Genomic DNA, 11646 nt, shown 5'->3' on the forward strand with positions numbered 1-11646 from the left:
TCTGCACTATAAATCTCAATCTCCTACGCAGTGGCCTCCCTTATACTAGAAGTTACTAACCGGGCGAAGCAAGGGAAGTAACTGCTTTGAGGAGTTTCTATAAAAATCTGCATTCAGAAATCTGTATTCAGAACTCAATCTGTTGTGCACGTCTGCATCTAACGCTTACCACAAGTTTTACGACAAATTCTTGACGCAGACGAATAGGGTAGCGTCTATTTTCATTTGTGAAAAGATACAGATCTGTCCGTGCTTAAATTTTGAAAGGCTTGGGTAATTATTTTTCATAAGCGTTTCAAACACTGATGTAAATGGAAAGATTATCTGTTTAAATAGTCGGTAATTGTTTGAAATTATTGATTTGAGAAATTCACGGATGGCGATATCGAACTACATTATACCACGTGACGCCATTCTTCCCTGTATCTTGCACCTATGCTTTTAACGCCATCGGCGCTCTCGTTAGCATAGGTGCGTTTACGCACCTATGCTTATGGTATATACCACATTTCGAAAATCCACATCGATCGGTTACCCATTATGAAGCCTTACCTGATCAAAAATCAGACGAAATATCTATTTAATTTAGTATATGGTCATTCTTACAAAAAAAATTTGGAAACGTTTTTCTAACGTTTTCTTCCAAGAATATTGCTGACACCGTTTTTAGTGAATTTTTCTAAGACCGTTTTATGTCAAAAAATCTTCTTATAACCTAAAACAAATTTCGTTCGTAAAACAATTCTATCTGCACTATAAATCTCAATCTCCTACGCAGTGGCCTCCCTTATACTAGAAGTTACTAACCGGGCGAAGCAAGGGAAGTAACTGCTTTGAGGAGTTTCTATAAAAATCTGCCTTCAGAAATCTGTATTCAGAACTCAATCTGTTGTGCACGTCTGCATCTAACGCTTACCACAAGTTTTACGACAAATTCTTGACGCAGACGAATAGGGTAGCGTCTATTTTCATTTGTGAAAAGATACAGATCTGTCCGTGCTTAAATTTTGAAAGGCTTGGGTAATTATTTTTCATAAGCGTTTCAAACACTGATGTAAATGGAAAGATTATCTGTTTAAATAGTCGGTAATTGTTTGAAATTATTGATTTGAGAAATTCACGGATGGCGATATCGAACTACATTATACCACGTGACGCCATTCTTCCCTGTATCTTGCACCTTTGCTTTTAACGCCATCGGCGCTCTCGTTTTGTTTATTTGGTTCCAGTATAACTACGTTAACTTGAACATCTATTATTGAAGGCGCATTGGCCGGGATGACTGTTTGGTTTCCTTTGGTTTCGCTGTGACCACATTAACTTGAACATTTGCTTAATGCGTATATGCCGGGATGTTTATCGGTTTTCGGTTAAACCGGTTAATTTGCGAACGTTATACAACCTACCGTATCGATCACTGGTTGTGTGAACTTCGCAGTGACGTTATTGAAGCCATCTGAGCAGTCGACGTTGATGACGTAAGGTCCGTTCGCTGCTCTTAGCGTTACCCCCGCCTTTACGTTAATTGTAAACCCTGAAATCGTGCAAGCGCTGTTTTATATCGATATGAACTTCACTCTGGGATAACGGGGCTTAATGCATGTGCATAAAGTGTTGTCCTAGATAAGCCTGTGCAGTCAAAACAAGCTAATAAGGGACGATACTTTCCGCTTTTTTCTGAATTATTGTATATTGGAAGTCTCTTATTAGTAAAGAAAGGTTTAGGCAAAAAGGGCCTTCCCTGACTAATAGCCAGGCTAATCTAGCACGACACTTTTCGAACATGCATCCCTTTTTAACCAAACTGATGACTAACTAGTAACGAAAGTATTTTTTTTGAAAGTAAAATTTTCCCCGCTGGGTCTGACAGTATTTTTATGTCATGATGGCCTATGGGAATTAGCATTGTTAATAAAAATGAGATATGATAATAGAAAATAACTTCTCCATGTGAACTGGCTTAGCCAATGAAAACTGAGTATTATATACGAGGTAATATAAAACTCACACTGCAGAGACCTTTAAAGGTATTTATCCGTGACTCAATTAAGCCATGTTCTGGGAATACTAGGCAAAATGCATCTTCGTAAAATGTCGTCCCATATTGTCCTGTGCAGTTCACACATCCTAATCAGGGACGACACTTTCCGCTTAAGCTGAATTTTCGTGTAGAATCCACTTCATTTAAATGAAAACAATCTATAAACAATCAATAAAAGCGAAAATTGTCGTCCCTGATTAGAGTGGGTCCGCTCAGGGACGACATTGAACGCACATGCATTAAACCCAGTTTACCCAGAACGAGGTTCTAATTGTTATAGATTTTCCCAGTTTATTACTTGGTGCAACGCCGGCGCCCACTTCAAAAAGGGTGTTTTCCGGCGATCTTGCAGAGCACATAACGGCGTCGTCGCTATCGATGACGCTGAACGTGTGAAGGGTCTCGGTGGCGTGTTTGAGACCGTCGAAAATGTTAGTTCCGGTCGCAGGCAGTGCGGTGAATACCGGTGGCTGAAGTCAAATAAAATAATCATTACACATAATATAACGTCATCACTATCGAAGATTTTCTGTTACTAGTTACCATTCGGCACGGGTATTCGCTGAATTTTTAGCTAGACAAAATAACACGTCAAGTCAATAATTTTTATAAATAATCAAATACCACATGCCCAAAATATACAACATACATTTTAATAGAGTATAAATATATAAATATACACTAATTGTTCATTGCTGTAAAATTTCCTTAAAAGAATGTAATCAGTAATTATTAAAGTTCTTATTTTATTCGACAATTACAATAATAATAATAATTACCCGGTCTTCTCAGAGATAGGCTCGTATCTTTTATATAAATCGTTTTTTAACTCCCAAACCAACAAAATTAAAGGGCTGACCCCGACCACAGAAAAATACATGTTTCTTCCAATAGCAAATATAATTATAAAAGATTATAGAATCGGAATTAGTTATGCAGTGCCATTGTTTATATGAACATATATAACGATTTGCAGCAGTTCTTGAGAGTGTATTTTAAAACATCAGGGCTGGTCGTTTTTCAAAGAGTATTCAATATTATACAGAAGGTATAATGCTCCTCAAGCCATTCATGAGGGTTTCCATATCCTATAATAACATGAACAAAACTTACCGAGTCGACGATGTTGACGTTGAACGTCCCCGTGATGTCATTGACAACGTTTCCGTCTGTGCACTTGATTGTTAGCGGCAGCAGAACAGTCTGGTCATTGAAGTCGATAGACGCCTTGGTAATGGCGTTACTGATCCACACTTCGAACTCTGTAATACAATGGAACTAGATTTCAGCCCTCACGAATTAATATTTCAAAGTGGAAAATCTCGTCTCTGATGAGCGTACGCGGACTGCACAGGCTATTCTGAGACGACTCTGCACGTACTTGCATTAAGCCCCGTTTTCCAAGAACGAAGCTCGTATGAGTTACGTTTACTAAGACGTGTTAAATACTTACATATAAAAATAAGTTCAATACTTACAGCAACAGTTCAAATATTTATATGAACCGCACTCTGTGAAAATGGGGGTTTAGGCACGTGCGTAGAGTGTCGTCCCAGATTATCCTGCGCGGTCCTGTACAGGCTCATCAGGGACGAAACTTTTCGCCTTAGCAAAACAATTTGCCAAGAAGAGACTTTCTTGAAACGAAAAAATATCATAAAAGCGAAAAATGTCCTTCCTGATACATACTGTACAGGCGAATATGGGATGACACTTTACGCACATGCATTTAACCCCTTTTTCACAGAGCGCGGCTCATTTATTTTTGACTAAATTGTTACCCGGTTTCTGGGAATCGGTCGGTGACGCAATTTTTCTGATCTCATAGACTGTTGTCACAGGTGACGTCACAGAACACGTCGTATCCGGGTCCGTAGATGTGAACTTCCCCAATGACGTCGCAATCACTGTGTCGTCTGAGACGTCACGGGAATTTCCGGGAATTCCAGTCACAAATGTCGGTGGCTACACGGCATAAAAGAAATGAAGGATTTTTGTTGGATTTAGTGGAATATCGATTTTAATTCACGAGTGATCGAGCAGAAAATTCTATGATCACGAGTGAATTTATATCGATATTGCAGAGAAGCCTTCAAGTGTTCTTTTTATTTTATGCTTCCAAATGACTATTTTGGTATTGAAACTGGAGAATTACGCTAAAATAATGACGTCATGACACAAAAACAACAACGTAATTTCACATTAAAATTATCGATAATTTTCACTGTTAATTTTCACTGTTTTTAACAGAGCACTATCGATTTTAATTACCTGATTTTTCTCTATAAATCACTGGAAAGCATACAAAAAAGGCCCATAACGCAACACTCGAGTCTCGCTCGCTCGTTTAAATTAAGGCTCTTCTCAGCGAAAATCAAGTTTTGGGCGGAAATGTCGTCCCCGATTAGCCCGTGAGGACGGCACAGGCTTATCTGTGGCGACACTTTACGCACATGTATGAAATCACATTTTCCGAGAGCGCGTCTCAAATGTATCATTTCACAAATGTGTAATATTGTTTTTATCTCCCTTAAGCTTTTGAAAAAACTATCATCATAATTTACTTAGAGAAAAAATGTAAATATCTCTGAAGCGTTCTTATCTTAATGATCTTATCGATCGAATCAATGCGATAGCAGAGGGGTAATCACGTGATAGTCAAGATGGCGACGTCATTGCCGAGATAGGTATTTTTCGCCGTATTATAACCTTTATTGCTTGTAATTTTTTATTGTCGCTCACTTTCCAGCCATATAAGTAACAAAGTGTCTGGCGTTTATTTCGTATTTATATTCGCTTTATATCTCGACTGTAGTCGCAGCGAAATTTTGTAGCGGAATGAAAAATTACAGCTCCACTAAGAAAATCTTTGGGGAGTAAAGTCGAGATATATTAAGCGAGTTTTAATACCAAATAAACAATTTTTTGTATTGATTTGACTGGAAACTGAGCGTCATTTAAAAATAAACAAACGTATTAAAGGATATAAGAACCCAAAAAGTAATTGTGTCGGCATGGACGTTACCATCTTGGCTATCACGTGAATATCCTCGCTGGATAGTTTGGCTTAAAATAAATCATAGTTTCATTTTATTGAGACCTGCAAACAACTAGGTCCTGTTCTGTGCCCTTTACTTTTTCTGGGTTTTATTAACGGCACTCTTTTTTTCTTCATCTTAAGCCATTAATCTAAATGATCCGGCGTCTCATACTTCACATATATTACGTTATATTAAAACATATGTAGCAAAATGACTTGGGCATTGTAAAAAATAGGGTTTGGCTTTTAAAACACCTTGTCTATTCGTACCAATAAAAATTAATTCATTGAATGGTCAAATGCGGTTAAATTTAGACAATATCAAACCCTTCGTATTGTTACCTTTTTCTTTAACAAGAAGATGATTTTAATAAACTTCTAATCACCGGCGAATAGCAACTCGCTCTGAAGTCGTGTGTGGAACGAAAGATGTAAGCATTTTATAACTACTACAAGTCGCGACCCCAGCCTTTTCATCTAAAATTTAGCTCCACTCCTGACAGTGTTGCGCATAGAAAGATGGTACATTGTTATAACATGTATAAGAAATATTATATTTTATTTATGCTTAGCAATGTTAGATATTTATATTATATGTTTAAAGATTTAACGGAGAAAAAAAATCTTTTTTTAATTTTTCCAAGGGGGATAACTCCACTCACGTTCATCCGATTTTCAATTATTTTCAGTTTTGTAATTGTCATGGCATTCCATCATTATCTATACATAACATCGATGGATACTCTATGATGTTTTCGATACCACAACACCGTTACGTACCTTATCAAGTACGGGCTGTGTGAACGTTGAATTGGCGACGGTTACGGCATCTGTGCAATCAACGTTCACGACGTACGGACGAACAGCTGCAACTAACGTCACTCTGCTTTCACGCGGATATTGAACGCTGAAAAGGAAAGTCATTGGAATCGTTTTTTCTATTTTCATTATAGACGGATTTTTGTGAAATATTTAACATATAATAGACAGTTATGATAAATTTAGCGACTTGAACGATTCTGTGTTGGAAAGAGTTTGGCTTATATTTCAGTCGTAAGAAATGAAAACATTTTTTTGCATACTGACGAGGAACATCAAGTAACTTTACATCACTGAAAAAATAAATATAGAAAAACACAACGGCGGCTTTGATCGACGTTTCTGTTAATTAGCAATAACTGTTAAATCATTAAAAATTGTGGGACATGAAATTTCTTTGATTTTGTCGGTTAACCGACCCACGAATATAAGATTCTAGAGTCCAACTTTTTTTTCAAATTCACAAATTCGCTCACTTTTTTGTCCACAAAATTCACTATTATGTCCATTCTTGTTTAATAACTATCGAAATTTTTATGCCGACGAATAAAAATCATTTTACAGTATTCATAAAAATGTGTTAAAAGAAGTTTTAAGTGATAAACCACGCACCTGGGCTAGTTGCGGCTTCCACTTCAAAAAAGGTGGCTTCCGGCGCTTGTATGGAGCACGTGACAAGGTCGTCGCTGTCGGTCACACTGAACCGATGGAGTGTCGCCGCGGCCGCCTGCAAACCGTCGTTGATGGAACTTCCGGTAGAAGGTAGTAAAGTAATAACCGGGGGCTGTAGTAAAACAATCAAGTGTAATTTAATGGGCAAATACGTATATGCATAATTAAAGCATCCGCGTCAATTGTCGTCACATATTAGTCCGTGCAGTCCGCACTGACATATCAGAGATGATTACATTAATTCTCTTCTTAACAAAAATTATGTTTAGGCGGTAAGTGGAGTCCCTTTTTAGCCTGTGCGCACTGCACAGTCTAATCTGGGAAAAGACTTCACAAACAAGCATTAAGTCCAGTTTCCTAGAACGATGCATATAATAAATAGAAGGGAAAGTGGACATCCTTGTGAAATTCCTTTTTTTCGGCGTAAGCTGTATTAAGCCAGCTTTTCACCTCTCCTGACCTTTGTAAGTGTCCAATAAAATTCAAATAAAGTTTCCCGCGGCTAGGTACGAATGAATACACTTCATTTATTCCATTGGCTGATTTGAGTATACCACCAGAACATTGGAAACATATCCGCGTCTTTGTAACACTGTTTTACTGCATGAAACAATTTTATTTCTAATGAAAAGGCTAAATAGATAGAACAGTTTTACACTCAATTCTCGACATCAATACAGTTTGTGCGTGCACCTTTTATTTTCAGAGAATTACCAGCGCAACGCGTTTATACTTAAAGGCTATGTTCTCATATTTAGTACTTACTTCCTTATTCTTGTCAACATGTTAACATGTAAAAGTATAAAGAGCAGTGGAAGCGAGGCCTCACTTTGATACATTGCATTTCAACCCGCGAGGTATCGGGTCAATTCGCGGCCAGTGTATGAATGTCAGAGTTTATATACAGGTCATCACCGGAGTTCGCGGCCAGTAAAATAATAGTTATATAATAAATACGCTATCCGTGAACTAGGTGACCTGGACTTTTCTTTAGACCAGAAATATGTAGATTCTTAATGTGTTTTCAACAATACAATGATAAATATTATTTTTGATTAATTTAACAATAATTATTCCACCATATTGACCAATGTATTAAGCATGAGCGCTATGATTATCGATACTGTTTATAATCGAATCAAATAGCAATGCCCGACAAACCACTAAAACAGGTTTGTTCGAAGAACGCGCCTATAAATACGGATACTTCTCGTGTGGCCGGTTGACTCGTATGTTTTAATTTCACTTCCATTCTTCTTTTGGTTTTCTGTTTTGTATCTATAGGTTTATGATCAGCAAATTAGTAATAAAGGCAGAGGACAGAGTAAACCCCGTCCATTTCCGTGATTGAGCCCACGTGGCCGCTTCTAGTCGTAAACGGACATCACGAGATTCCCCAGGACCCCGAACACTAGACTGTCAAATTTTCGGAAAGTTCAGGTGGATATCCACACCTACGTCTACACCTGCTGAGTGTACATTGAACTATCAACGCCGTATATCTTTTTTAAAGATATTTCTTGTTTACGTTAAAATAGTTAGATATCTCATTGTTATTAATGTTAATATTTTGTTCCTGTTGTATATGTTGAGGGTTAAATGCGAAACTGCTTTATTTGCTGCACATTTCTATGTCATAGCCCTGTCACACCGGACTGGCGTCCTTACGGCGACCTAAGACTGTGTTTCTGGAAATTACTGATTGTCGTAGTAAGGACGCCAATTACTTTTTCTGTAAAAATGCTGTTTTTCGCCTTCCCGTCACACCAGGTTTATGGTGTTCTGCGCGTCCTCACGGCGTCCTTAATACGTCCTTTAAGACGCACTGGGGTCGCATTAGGAATGCCATAGTCGAAGTAGGGTCGCAAAAGACGCCGCAAGGACGCAATGAAGTCGCAGTTTGGACGACATAGTCGTTCTGAGGACGCAATAGACGTACAAAGGACGTACTAAAGTCGCAATAAGGTCGCCGTACGGTCGTTTTGCAGTCAATTATCATTTTCTGTAGGTTTTAGCGGCGACCACACGACGTCCATGGCGACCTTACAGCGACCCTACCACGTCCCTACTACGACTATTGCGTCGTTAACAGAACGCCGTAAAAACGCCGGACTTCGGCGACCACTTTGAACATGTTCAAAGTGGTCGCCGTGGGCTCGCGTCCCGAGCATTTTTTGACACCTCACTAAGTCCTCTTGCGTCCTTACTGCGTTCCTCCGGCGTCTATGGCGTCCTCACTGCGACTTGGGTCGCCGTAAGGACGCCGGTCCGGTGTGACGGGGGTATAAGATAGCATAGTTTTGCATTCAACCCTCAATATGTGAAGTGCAGACTATTCCAAGTAACAGATGAAGTCCAGATTTACTGAATACTTTTTGTGATTTACAAGGAAATATCTGTGATTTAAAAACGATAACTATTTTTTAAACAGTGAATATACAGTGATTTAGCGATAATTTTCAATATTGTAGTATTAAATTTATCAATTTATGTTTATAAATGGTTTAAAGATTCATTGAACACAGACTAATCTGAAAATTACTGGCCCATAATCTTCTATTTTTACAAAACAGAAATCCGTAAATTAATGTGTGCACGAAAAAATCATTTTTTGAAAAAAACATGAGTTTTCATGCCGACATAGATAAATGATTTTACAAATTCTATTACTCTGGATGGTCTGTTATGGCTGGTCTGTTATGGCTGGTTAGTGATATGGCTCAACGCGTCTCTTCAGTGATATTACATTATTTATGCACAGTGCTGTTTTCGTTTTGATTTGGATTTATTAGTTATTAAGTTAATTATTGAGATTGATTTCATTTCTGATTGATTGCTGTTATAAGAATGCCTGTGTATAGTTGAGAAATTAGCCTTGCTCAAGAAAAATGGAGCTTAATGGGATAAGTGTCATCCCAGATAAGCCTATCCAGTTCACACAGGCTTATCAGGAAAGACACTTTAAGCCTTTATGGCATTTTTTGTTTAATTTAAGTCTCCTTAAAGAAAAATCCATTTTAGGCGGAAAGTGTTGTCATTGATTAGCCTGTGTTAATATCACAGGCTTATCTAGGTCACACTTTACGCACATGCATTAAGCCCTGTTTTCCAATAAAGCAGTTCATATGTATTTTGAGTGTTGATTTATTGCAAATTGTGGAATGATGAACCTTGACCCGATCAGAAAACAAAGTTTTGGGTTTTATTGTATAACATGCTTACAGCAACATATATAAAACAACAAATTTATGATGCACCTTACATAAATTGCTGTATTTTCTTTATTTATTAGAACTTCAAATTTAATTTTCATTTACACTTTTCTATTAAACCTCACAACAAGGCTAGAACTTTTGGCATGGTTGGCCACCCTATTCTTTCAGGTCTGTTTGTTCAGACTACATATCAGTTTTCCTAGAAAATCTATAAACCCTCCTAGAAAATCTATGAACCCAACTAGAAAATCTATGAACCCCACTAGAAAATATATGAACTCAACTAGAAAATATATGAACCCACCTAGAAAATATATGCCCCAACTAGAAAATCTAGGACCCCAAGTAGAAACTTTTTGAATCCACCTAGGAAACCAACGAACCAAACTAAAAAATCTATGAAACCAACTAGAAACATATGAACCAACTAGAAAATCTATGAACCAAACTAGAAAATCTATAATTCCCAACTTGAAAATCTTTGAATCCACCCAGAAAATTTATGAACCCAACTAGAAAATCTATGAACCCAACTAGAAAATATATGAACCCACCTAGAAAATCTATGAACCAAACTAGAAAATCTACCAACCAAATAGAAAAAATGTGAACCCACCTAGAAAATCTATTAACCAAACAAAAAATGCTACAAACCCAACTAGAAAATCTATGAACCAAAATAGAAAATCTATGAACCCAAATAGAAAGTCTATGAACCAAAATGGAAAATCTTTGAATCCACCACTTGTTCTATGCAATTTGTTTAAGAATCACCTCATTACTTCAGCTTATCCTGTTACTTGTTTAAACGATGTACGCCTACTATGTCCACTTGGACTTTTGGCCTTCTATATGTCTTGTTTAATTAACTGTATTTGCCTTTGACATATTGACCAGATTTTAAAAATATTCACATTCGTTTCAAATATTCACATTCTTTGTAAGAATAGTTATATAAATATAAGTGTGTTTAGAAATTCAAAATTCATTTTAAATGTACATGTACATGAAAAGTGTGGTTTACACTATGTTATATTTGTTTGTGTATGCATGTTATTCTATATGGTGTATTGATGAATAAACAAATGTTTATGTTTGTTGTTGTAGTCGCTGGTAATAAATATGGTGTCCGCCTAGCGACCAGGAGGTCACAGGTTTGATCCCGACTGTGTGAGCGCTCTTAAGATCTCCCCCATAGACACCAAATACTGGTTCTAGTACCAGGAAACAGACTCGAGAGCGTTTCAAAAAAAGCCTCAGGCTTTCTATGCAATCGAGTTTAAATATATTGGTTTTAACTAATTTAGCATTAAAATACTCAACCAAAGGCCTGCTCAATACAAATACATGGCGTTGAAGACTTTCATCTGCCATTTATGACAATAATTTGTTAGTTAATCCCGGACAATATCTGATCAAAACGAGATAATCGGTTTTTGCTGAACCAAGACCAATTCAACACCGGATAACAAATGCTTAGACAATTTTAAGATTGATGTAAACAATCAAATAAAAACAACAAAATGACTCACGACAAATTATTTAATGTGACAAAGTGTTCGTTTTCCCAGACAAATACCACTACAGTCAGTTAAATAATAAATACATGTATATAAGTTGTGTGCATGGAATATATTTATTGTTGATGTTTCCATCCTTATTTGTTTCAGTACATTTACTTCAAGTCATTCTGAACCTTTTTTGATTTTTAAGATTTTTCTTATTTTGAAAATGGTCTCTAAGGTGTGAGTCTTCTGTGTTTGTTTCGTTTTGGTAACCACACACATATCGAGAACCCAATGTGTTCAATACCTACTACATTTTCAGTAAAAACTTATTATAACAACGGAATAATCGTT

Source organism: Dreissena polymorpha, chromosome 6 (assembly GCF_020536995.1).
Source record: "Dreissena polymorpha isolate Duluth1 chromosome 6, UMN_Dpol_1.0, whole genome shotgun sequence".
In the NCBI taxonomy this organism is placed as follows: Eukaryota; Metazoa; Mollusca; class Bivalvia; order Myida; family Dreissenidae; genus Dreissena; species Dreissena polymorpha.